Source organism: Pollicipes pollicipes, unplaced genomic scaffold (genome assembly GCF_011947565.3).
Source record: "Pollicipes pollicipes isolate AB1234 unplaced genomic scaffold, Ppol_2.1 Scaffold_1600;HRSCAF=1878_pilon_pilon_pilon, whole genome shotgun sequence".
In the NCBI taxonomy this organism is placed as follows: Eukaryota; Metazoa; Arthropoda; class Thecostraca; order Pollicipedomorpha; family Pollicipedidae; genus Pollicipes; species Pollicipes pollicipes.
Window position 1 is genome coordinate 4,316,914 of NW_023595962.1, and position 11,359 is coordinate 4,328,272.

Below are 11,359 nucleotides of genomic sequence, written 5' to 3' on the forward strand. Positions count from 1 at the left end.
GGCGTTGTAAGGGACGCGGGATGACGCTGCGTCTGAAGGTAACACATTGTTCGCGTCTGCCCCAGCACCCGCCAGTGTAATGAGGCTCCAGAGAGTTCGCTGGAACAGCGCGTGGTAGAAGCTGCTCATCCATGGCGATCGCTGATGCGAGCCGGCTGTGACTGCAATAGTTTTCAGTCTTCCGTGCTGCCTGATCTCCGTGACATGATGAGGTTCTGAAGACAAGAGGCAGATGGGCTCGTGTGCAGCTCATCAAGGGATCCAAATAAAAAGGAGCGGGCGAAGACCACGATTGGATACAAAAACATTGACAATCTGCTTGATTCTCTAATGAAACTAGTTGCTGGGATGTGAGTACCCAGAGGACCGATCGGGTGATACCAGCGCCGTTTAGACAGCGGTCGATTGTGCCGAACGTTAGGATGCCCTCCGTAATGTTTCAGCACAATCTGGAAGACTTCTTGATGATGACGCTGTTTGGGTCTAGAGGCGCTTAGACTAAAGCGGTAGAAGACTTCTTGGATTGGTAATAAACCCAACCTATTATGTCCAGCCACAGGAGCCTCTTTGGCTCAGGAAGTTTGCTATAATATTGAGTGTCATGGGTTTGCCATTTTTTGGGCCTGTATATTCAGTCATAAAGGCAATATAGCTGACGCATGTCTTCGCCAACGCAAGAAAAGGAGCCGCCCGTGTTCCTCGCGCGGTCAATACTGAAGTGGCAGACCTGCTGCCGAACTCGAACAGTCCTGAACTCGGCTATAGCCATCCTACGGCGTTCTTGGTAAATCTGGGCGTCATTTCAAAACTTTTTATTGAAGCTTTCGGACGCAAAATGGGCCCAATCGGGTGGACCGTGACTGGCTGTTACAATGTTATTAGCTGAGACGAGTCGTTTATGTCAGGCGGCTTTTTGCGTGTTGCTTGCGCCAGCTCTCGTCTCGTGTACCTTTCAGCAGTTCAGCAGATCAGCGGGCGGTAACGTCCTCCGCCTAGGAGAAGCCAGCACAGGCTAGCGTGCGCCGGACCTAACACAGCTTTATTGCTTGTGTGGCGCCAAAGCCAGCACAGGCTAGCGTGCGCCGGACCTAACCCGGCTTTACTGCTTGTGTGGTGCCAAAGAGGCTGCCAGCGCCGCATGCCTTGCGTGCCAACGTCCGTCTGTGCTTGAGTGTGCGAGTGCAGCCTTGCTCAACGAAGGTGAATGTGACTCTTCGCGGGTTGTACGTCTCGAGATGCGATTACCGCCATCTAACTGACAGATCTGGTGGGCGGCACCAGCAAGTGAAAAAGCTACTTGCTGGTAATAATGTCGATTATCTGAAGCGTACAGATACTGACTCAATGTTTAACAACTTTTTTCAGCAAAGCATTAACAGCCGCGCGTGGACCTTCGCTGACCTTCGTGCGGCTACGTCTTCACTCTCGGATGTCCTATGTAACGGCTCGTGGACCGCAACTCGTGGTCCAATTATCGGATTTAGCATCTGGACTTGCGGCCGGTATCCTTGTGCTATGCAGCACAGTATCCAGCCGTGCGACGGCACAATATCCAGCCGTGCGACGGCACAGTACCCAGTCGTGCGACGGCACAGCATCCAGCTGTGCGACGGCACAGTATCCAGCCGTGCGACGGCACGGTATCCAGCCGTGCGACGGCACAGTATCCAGCCATGCGACGGCACAGCATCTAGCCGTGCGACGGCGGAGTATTCAGCCGTTCGGCGGGAAAATATCCAGCCGTTCGGCGGCACAGTATCCAGCCGTTCGGCGGTAACGTATCCAGCCGTTCGGCGGTAACGTATCCAGCCGTGCGACGGCACAATAGTCAGCTGTTCGGCGGCAGAGTATCCAACTGTTGGGCGTTGAGTTCTCCCGGCTGGTCGCCAAGCGAACAGTGCAGCCTTTTGGGGCGGCTTGCGAAAGGCTTGCCATGTGATGATGACTTCGTGCTGTCAGCATGACACGTCCATTCGTACCAAAGGGCCTTCGTGCTGTCAGCATGACACGTCCATTCGTACCAAAGGGCCTTCGTGCTGTCAGCATGACACGTCCATTCGTACCAAAGGGCCTTCGTGTTGTCAGCATGACACGTCCATTCGTACCAAAGGGCCTTCGTGCCGTCAGCATGACACGTCCATTCGTACCAAAGAAGGGCAGCAGGTCTCCTGCGGTGGAGAAGCACTTGCCGCGGGCCTCCTGCGGTGGAGAAGCGCTTGCCGCGGGCCTCCTGCGGTGGAGAAGCACTTGCCGCGGGCCTCCTGCGGTGGAGAAGCACTTGCCGTGGGCCTCCTGCGGTGGAGAAGCACTCGAAGCCGCGATCAAGCTGTGCGCTTGTGATTGTTCCCGAATTCAAGAACTGGTCTCGCATTAAAGGTCTGATCCAAACGCCCACTAAGATCATGCATAAAACAAACAATTTCCTCAGCACGGGCGACAGAAGGTCGACTTTTCTCCCAATTCCTGCAAGTTTGGACCATACTCCTGAAAATCGCCCACTATTTTACTCACTCGCCATCTAATGCGAGCTTTTTGGCTGCTCATGGGGGAGGGTACCACTCCCTTGGTCCTCCTCTTGGTCCTCACCTTGGTCCTCACCTTGGTCCTCCGCTTGGTCCTCACCTTGGTCCTCCTCTTGGTCCTCCCCTCGGCTACATCCCTGACTGACGATTCGGACTAGTAGTGGGTTGTAACACCATCTAAACACGCACTGACATCGTGCAAAGCCATTTGTTAGCAAATATTTTGCGATTATTTCCCAGTGCCGTGCAACTTGATCACGTCTGTGAACACCACTCACACTAGATGATAGTCAAATTTAGGCAATGGTGTCTTTTTAAAAGCGACTATCGCCTTTCGTTCTTCAGAAGTATTTATCTTCATTCTCGGTATTATTTTCCAAAGGTCTTAAGCAAACGATTTCCCATCAGCTGTATGTACCCTTATGCTACGCCACAAGTCGACGTTACGGCAACGAAAACGGCCACCTCGTTGTGTTCCAAACCAAACTGCCATCTCGTTGTGTTCCAAACCAAACGAACGCCCATTGTGAGGCACTAAAGCATTCCGGCTCCAGCCATACGCCCTCATAAGGGCGTTAGCATCCGTCGCATAATGTCACAGACGGAGTGACGTCACGACTCGGGTGCCATCGAGGTGGCTCAGGGCTGCTTCCTTTATATAAACTATAATACTAAAAACTATAACCGATAAACTATAGCCACCTTGTGTAGTCAAACATGGCAATTATGGGAGTAAGCTGCCTAAATATAGTGATTTAAGGAACGCAGCTCAAACTTATGTAACTTAAATCGACATGGAAATGAATGAAATCTGCAGATGGGGAAAAACGACCAGCATATCAGCTGACTATTTTCAACTAGCCGCAGTTTCTTTTTGGTTTTGGAAAATTATTTTGGAGACCAGACTTCAACATGCTCACAGACGTGGATAGTCGTCACCCCACCCATCATTCAAGACGCCCTATTATAGTATAGTAAAACCCGTGTACAGTTAATTCCGGCGCCACATGCACTTGTGTTTGCTTCAAATTCAGGTATTAGGTGTCTTTTTAGGTCTTCGGACTCTTCACAACTTTCCCTAGGTTTGTTAGAATGTATGGCTAAAGAAATTATGAAATGCGCTGCTATGAGACATACTATCAAATACGATGCTACGAAATGTACCAATATACTGCCAAATATAACACTTAAGAATATGTAGAAGTCGAAAGATTAATCCAACAGATGTTTTTAACTGACAACAGAATGTGTCAAATCCCATGTACACATACAAAGGTGAATGAAAACAGTTCGTAAGTTCATGGGCTCCACATTGACATGCAAAGACTGTATACACGTCGGCTTGCAGTAACACAGGTTACCAGTGCGGGTTTGAAACCAAGACGCGCCAACTAACATTTGCTTTTTGAAATGCGGGTTTTTAAACCCTCCATGATGAAGACGTGGTGGTGGTCAGCGACGGCTGGTTCCACAGTGCCGCGGCGGTAAGGGAGGCTCGTTCGGTGGCCTCTAATAGGCACCTGGGCAGGTAGGGAGACGCCCGGTGGCCTCTAGTCGGCACGTGGGCAGGTAGGGAGACGTCCGGTGGCCTCTAGTCGGCACGTGGGCAGGTAGGGAGACGCTCGGTAGCCTCTATTCGGCACCTGGGCAGGTGGGGAGGCGTCGGCATGGAGGGGCGCCTTTCACCAGCTCTCCGAGAGCGTCGAGCAGAGCGCTCTCAGTACAGGGGCATTGCCGTGGGGCTCTCAGTACAGGGACCTTGCCGTGGGCATATTGATCAGGGCTGAGAGCACCATAGCTCTGAAGAGACGTGCTCATCGGGCTGAAGACGGCTTTTGTGTGAAATGTGAAATTAAGATGCAAAAGTGTCTCTTTAAAATAAGGATGTATTTCTTCTATTTCGCAAACGTCTTTCGGGTGTTCAATCTTAACACGCGCTTGGGTGGTGGGTCAACTTGACCCCCCAAAGGTTTTTCCAAAATGCTTTCCGAACGGCGCGGCTATGCCGCGCCAAATTTTTCGTACCTGTAGACAATTGAATAGCAGAACGTTTTGCATCCAAAATTGAGGTGTACCTTGTAAGGTCGCTGACCCATGGCAGGTCAAAACAGACCATGGTTTCGGTTTAGGTAATTTCTATGGAATCGTTCAATCTGATCAAACAACGGAATATTAGACAAAGCCAATTTCTGAGGTGCGGTCTTCGGCAACAAAACAATGGAATAAACAAACTACATTGACCTAGTGTCAGGCATGAAGGTCAGACGAAGGTCAAAACCAACCTGTTTTGTCACTCAGTGGCCTGCTGTATGGGGTAGTTTCCGGTGCTAGTTTCAAATTTATTAAGAACAGGAACCGCCTTACATAGTTTCCATAAACTTCCTTAAGTTCTGAATAGGTCACTGACCTAAAAAGACCCAGGCCAAGGTTTTGTTTTTGGAACATTACTGCCTGGCATATTCTCTGTCGCATATCCAAGCGCAAAACACAAAGCAGTCTTGTGTGATTTTGGTCACAATGACCTTCAAAACGTCAAACAAGGTCACTCGCCCTAAATGAGCATGAGACCTTCGCTTAGAACAGCTATCTAGGTTCTAGAAGCCCTTTGAAGACCAACCATAAATTTGACCTGGTTTGACATTATTTGACCCAAAGGTCACGGCCTAGGAACCTCAAAATTGTATATAAGTGACTTCATGTACAGGTCAATACACCCGATGAATTTGGTGCCTCTAGCTTTCTTAGCTCCTGAGATTTTAGGGGTCCAATTGCCTCCCCCACCCCACCCGAGCAAAGTGCATGCAACCGGTCGCCGTGGCGCATGTTAAAATACATATTTTAGATTGAGCCCTGTCTAGATTTGGCGGTAAAACAAACTACAATATCAGAGCGCTGTGGCAACGTTTCCTGTCATGCGCAGCCGCTCCATGGCGACTTGTTCTCTTACCTTGATGCGGCTCCCCCTTCGTTGGCGCCAAGCTTGGAATAGATGCCTAGCAGTCAGTCCTTCCACAGCCAGTCGTCCTCCGGTTCTCAGCACCCGGGGCTAGACTTCTTATCGTCGTTCTCACCCCATGCTTCTTACTGTCATCTAGACCGCTCTATCCTCACCTTCCCCTCTGTGCTATCCTCCCCTCCTTCCTGTCCTCAATATCCTCACCCTTCAGCCCTCTCTGTCCTACTCCAGTCCTCACAGCTACCTTGCTCCGATCCCCACCGTTCTCACCCTTCAGCCACCACTGTCCTCACCCTCCGGTCCTCACTGTCCTCGTCTTCCAGTACTCACTATTCTCCCTCCAGTCCCCACCGTCCTCGTCCTCCGGTCCACACTTTCCTCGGCGTCCAGCTTTCACTGCTCTCGCCCCATGCGTGTTCGCCTCAGGGCTCGCTCACACCCGCCCCGTGCGCACCATCCCGGTCCGGTCCTCGGTGCCGTCTCTCCCCGCTGCCGCACGCTCCGTCATCGACTGGCCGCCGCTGACGCGTGGCTCCGCCCGACTCCTCCTGGAACGGTCTCTCCGGTGGCCGGCCGTCGGCTGCTCCTGCCGCCGCCAGCCGACCCACTGCGCATGCGCGGTGGCCTCTCACGAGCCGGCGGCAAGGCAGGTCATTCACCGGAACGGATTCAATTGGGCGGTTGCTGCTACCGCCTGTAGCGCGCAATTTTTGCCGTTGGGGTGTGCTACAGCGTTGCCTGCCTCGGTCGTTACGAACACCCACCGTTAGAATCCTTTGAGTCGTTCTCCGGGATCGTAACGAGACACGGACACTTCATACAGCTCTGAAGAATGGCAAGCCCAAATAGACGATGCCAACGAGAGGAACGTGACGAGGAAGGCGGCTGTGTTCAGCAGGTGACAATTCAACCACCAATGGAAACGTCTTCTGAAGAGGCGATGATATAATGGTGCCTCTTGACATCCTGGGGCGCCTGACGACGTGACATGACGTTCGTCGGCCTCCAGTGTGCGGTGCATCAGGAGAACGTGTCATGCCAATTAGCATCAGGAGAGCGTGTCATGCCAATTAGCATCAGGGGAGCGTGTCATGCCAATTAGTATCAGGAGAACGTGTCATGCCAATTAGCATCAGGAGAACGTTTCATGCCAATTAGTATCAGGAGAACGTGTCATGCCAATTAGCATCAGGAGAACGTGTCATGCCAATTAGCATCAGGAGAACGTGTCATGCCAATTAGTATCAGGAGAACGTGTCATGCCAATTAGCATCAGGAGAGCGTGTCATGCCAATTAGTATCAGGAGAACGTGTCATGCCAAGTAGTATCAGGCGAACGTGTCATGCCTATTAGTATCATTAAGGTTGTTCAGCGCGGCGGAAATGTCAGGTGCGCTTATCATTTGGTCATGACACAAGTGGAAATAGCCTCCTAGCAATATCGATACGTTTGAAAGTCAGTCAATGTTTGACCAAATTTACGGGCATGGCCGATCATTGCATATAAAACCCCAGAGCAGAGAGGACACCACCGAGACACAGCAGGATACACAATTACGCAAACACTGCAACATCGACGCTCGCCAAGCTACTTACACGAAAGCCCTGCGCACGGACTGTTTTAACCAGTGTGAACGGTTGCTGTTCAAGCAGTGTGAATGATTGTCTCACTGAAGTTAACTCGATGATGGGTTCGTGAACATTATGTGCACACCAAGCCCAGATGGGAGCTTAATTACCTCTTTTATGAGCAACTGGGAGGCAGGGACATCATGGAATGAATGCAGGTTTGTTTTTTCTCTTAAATACCCTGGATGGCCAGAATAATTCTGCACTATTTCTAGTGGTGCTGCCCTCTAACCCGATATGGATTTGTCACCCTAATTGATGGTGGCGTAAATACAGCTAACTGTATTGTAATGCCTTATTTCTAGTAAGGAGGAACTTGCCAGTGATGCCTGGCTTGATGGCTTACGTTGCTCATGATAATGTGTTTGTTTATTCTAGGTGCTTATCAAGCTCATTTCCCCCATTCTCATGCCGTGCCTGCATACTGAAGCTGTGACTAGCTGACAAGTCCTATCAACAAAATCTGCTTTTGGCGTCCATCATTCAACACATGCTTTCTCGTTTTGAAGTTTTGATAATGTATTAAAATTATCTCCTTTTTCTAAGCTCCCTCCATGACCTTTATTCTAGCTCATTCACATTTTTTTACCTTCCTTTCCATCAACACCTTACTATATGGGTTCAACCTCAAATAATACGGTGTTTAATCCATTTCTTCAAACATTGATGGTAGTCATCCTTCACTGTCATATGATGATTATGAAAAAAATAATAGAAGTATGCACATTCATTTACCTGAAAAGGTAAAAAATGTTATTCCACATAACATCAGTGCACTAAACCTTATGCATGTTAACATTCGCTCAATCCTGAAGAAGCAGGATGATTTAAGTAGTCTGCTTACCCAGACTGATGTTAAATAGCATGTAATTTCTATATCTGAAACATGGCTATCTACAGCTTTGGGTTCTCATTATGGCTTACCTGGATACCAAGCTTTTTACTGCAGTAGATCAAAGGGGGTAGGTGGTGGATCAGCAGTATACATTGCTGCTCATCTTCATCCTATACAACTTAGCAATTCAGTTTTCTCTACAGCTGAAGTGGTTTGTGCTAAACTATTATGTGATAATGCGAATATTGTCATTTGGCAGATTTATAGGTCACCCAACACTGACAAACACCACTTCAGCTCAGAGCTAGAGCAATGACTAATTTGGCTTTAAAAAATGAACAAAGAAACATTTATCACTGGTGATTTCAACTTTGATCTGTTCTTACTTGATAGCAATCCTAATGTGCAGGATTTTCCACTAACATGTGTTCAAGTGGCTCCTTTCCTACAATATCCAGGACACCTCGATCTTGCTATCCATCTTGCACTCTCCTAGATAACATATTTTGCAATGTGTTATCAAAAGCGTTGCATACAGGCATTTTCCTTCATGATTTGTCTGATGATTTACCAATTTTGGCTCCAATGAACTATGTCTCACACACACACACTACCCAGGTGTTAAAACACCTATTACCACGTTCGATTACAGAAGGCTGGAAGAATTTTAAGAATTCCTTGTTGACCACCTTGTTGATATTGAAAATGATCCAGAACCTGATGCTATTGCAAATCAAATTGTGTATGTTTACAACGCGGGGTCACCGGGTTTTCTCACGCGAGGCTCATTTCTCGAAAAACCAGCTCACGGAAACCACGGATGTCACTTGCACTTCTTCTATCAATTATGCATAAAAGTAGGCTATTCGAACAGAAATTGAAGCACACCAATCCCCAAAATAATGCAAAATACACTTCTTACCGTAACATCCTTACTAAACCTCTTAGACTAGCCAAAAAGGAATACTACAGTGACGAATCAATTAAATATTCTGGCAAGTCCAAGGAAACATGGAAAACATTACACACTGTCATAAGTTCAAAACAAAAAGATGCAGATCCAACCAGGATTATCGAGGGTAAAGGTAAAATTATCACAGACGATCCGGGTATCGCAGAATCATTTAAAAGCTCCTTCATTAGGATTGGACAACAGTTAAAAGAAAAGATTCCTAAATCATCATTCGACCCTCTCCAGCTCATCACAAATGTAGAAAATGGAATGGATCTACCCCCCCCCCCCCTTCACCCGCCCACTAATGAACAATAATTAATTCTTGTCATCAATGGGCTAAACAACGTCGGAGCTGGAGTCGACGATATTAAGTTAAAAATATTCAAGTTATCATATAGGGCAATACTCGATGCAATTCTTCATCTTTTGAACAGCTGTTTGGCCTCGGGGATATTTCCAGGCATTTTCAAAAAGCCGTGATTAAGCCCATCTTTAAAAGTGGGGACTCTCAGCTTGTAAATAGTTACAGACCCATCAGTGTTTTGCCGTTTATATCTAACATTCTCGGAAAAACTTATATTTAATAGACTCGTCCTTCATCTGAACCAAAACCACCCAATTCATCAAAATCAGTTCGGATTTCAGCAGAACAAAGGTGCTTACATGCCAACTCTTCTTCTCCAGAAAACTATCACTAAGGCTTTTGAAAACGGGGAGTATGTGTTAGGTTTGTATTTGGATTTGAAAAAAGCCTTTGATACTGTGAACATAAAACTTGTTCTACGTAAGCTTACTAAGCATGACATTCGACGAAAATCTCATGAAATCATTTCTTCTTATTTGCCTGACAGTTCTCAATGTGTAAAAATTAGGAATGATCTATCAAGAATTAAAAACTTAACAATGGGGTACCCAAGGATCAATTCTCAACCCCAATTGTCTTTTTAATGTACATAAATGACTTGCCTAAATTAAGCAGTAACATTATTTGCCTGTCCTACGCTAATGACACTGCGATGATTTTCAAAATAAAAGTATTGTTGAACCTCAAAATAATGTCCATGCGCTTTTGCCTCTAGTTACTTCCTGGTTTAATGTTAATTTTCTTTCCCTGAACGTATCAAAAACATTTACACAGTATTACACTACCCTTTCTTTGCATTTCCAACTAAAGGTGCAAATCAATAATTCACCTATTGAAGAAAAGAATAAATTGAATACATTGGTGTAACCATTGACAAATCTCTTAAATTAACAAGCCACATTAATTTTGTTGTAAGCAAAGTAAGTATAAATATTGGAATAATGAGTAGGATTAGGTACTTCATTAATAAAACAAGTCACATTTACTTTAGAACACTTTAATTCTTACTCATTTAAATCACTGCTGTTTGATTTGGGGTGTAAATTATGCTTCTCAACTAGATCGGGTACTCATTTTGCAAAAAAAAGGCTGTGCGTCTTACAGAAAATGTGTATCCTACACAGAGCTCAGCGAATCTTTAAACAATACAAAATTTTGAAACTATCGGATATCGCTAAATCCCAAATGTTAATTGTGATGCACACATTTGTAACTTAACAGCTACCCACATCATTCGATTTAATATACAAGCCTTACGAATCAAATGACATGGATATGAGGCAAGTAAAACATTTAGACTAACCTTTCTCTTATTGTAATTTAGGCAATTTACAACATCTTGCCTTGGCCCTAAGCTGTGGAACGACATCATGGTTTCATATTTTCCAAGAACAACTGATATCTCTGTGTAAAAAACCATCGTTAAGAACATCGTCCGCAAGCATTTCGTGAATACATATTAACGTAACCATTATATTTGAAGATGTTGCAATCCTTGGCACTGCACATATCCAACGCACTTAATATTTAACCTCTTTCATGTTCCATAATCACGTTCTGGTATAGTTAAAGCCATGCGCATGTACCCAAATTCATGGCGCTGGCTCCGGGAGTTCTCCCAGCAACAAGCTTCGCTAGCTGGGTGGACTCCCTGGACATCCAGCTCAAAACCCAGTACGAAAATGACCAGGTAATTGCTCCCTCCGATTTGTGTGACTGTACAACCCTTACTAACATGGTGAATTGAGCGGTTGCAGCTTATTGGGTGGTTACAGCGGGCTGTCATTAGATGACTTTGGCTAATGACTACTTTAAGCCTTCCCATGCATGATTTTTCCTTGCCTTTTACATAACACAATCCCTTCGGGTCTGCACCACCTCTTCGCCTGCTTCTTTACGTTTGTTTCATCTTCCTAGCTGGGAGTGCCGCGACTTGATTTTAGGTTTTCTGGTGGTAACGTACGGTTTATTGCGTCGCTGGGATTGGGGGAGGGGCACTCCTGGTTATCTGTTCTTGGGTAACGGCATAGAAAAAAAGCTGTCAGCGTCCCATCCATAAAAACCTTCTACCTCCTGCTGAAAGTCAATCGTTCCACAT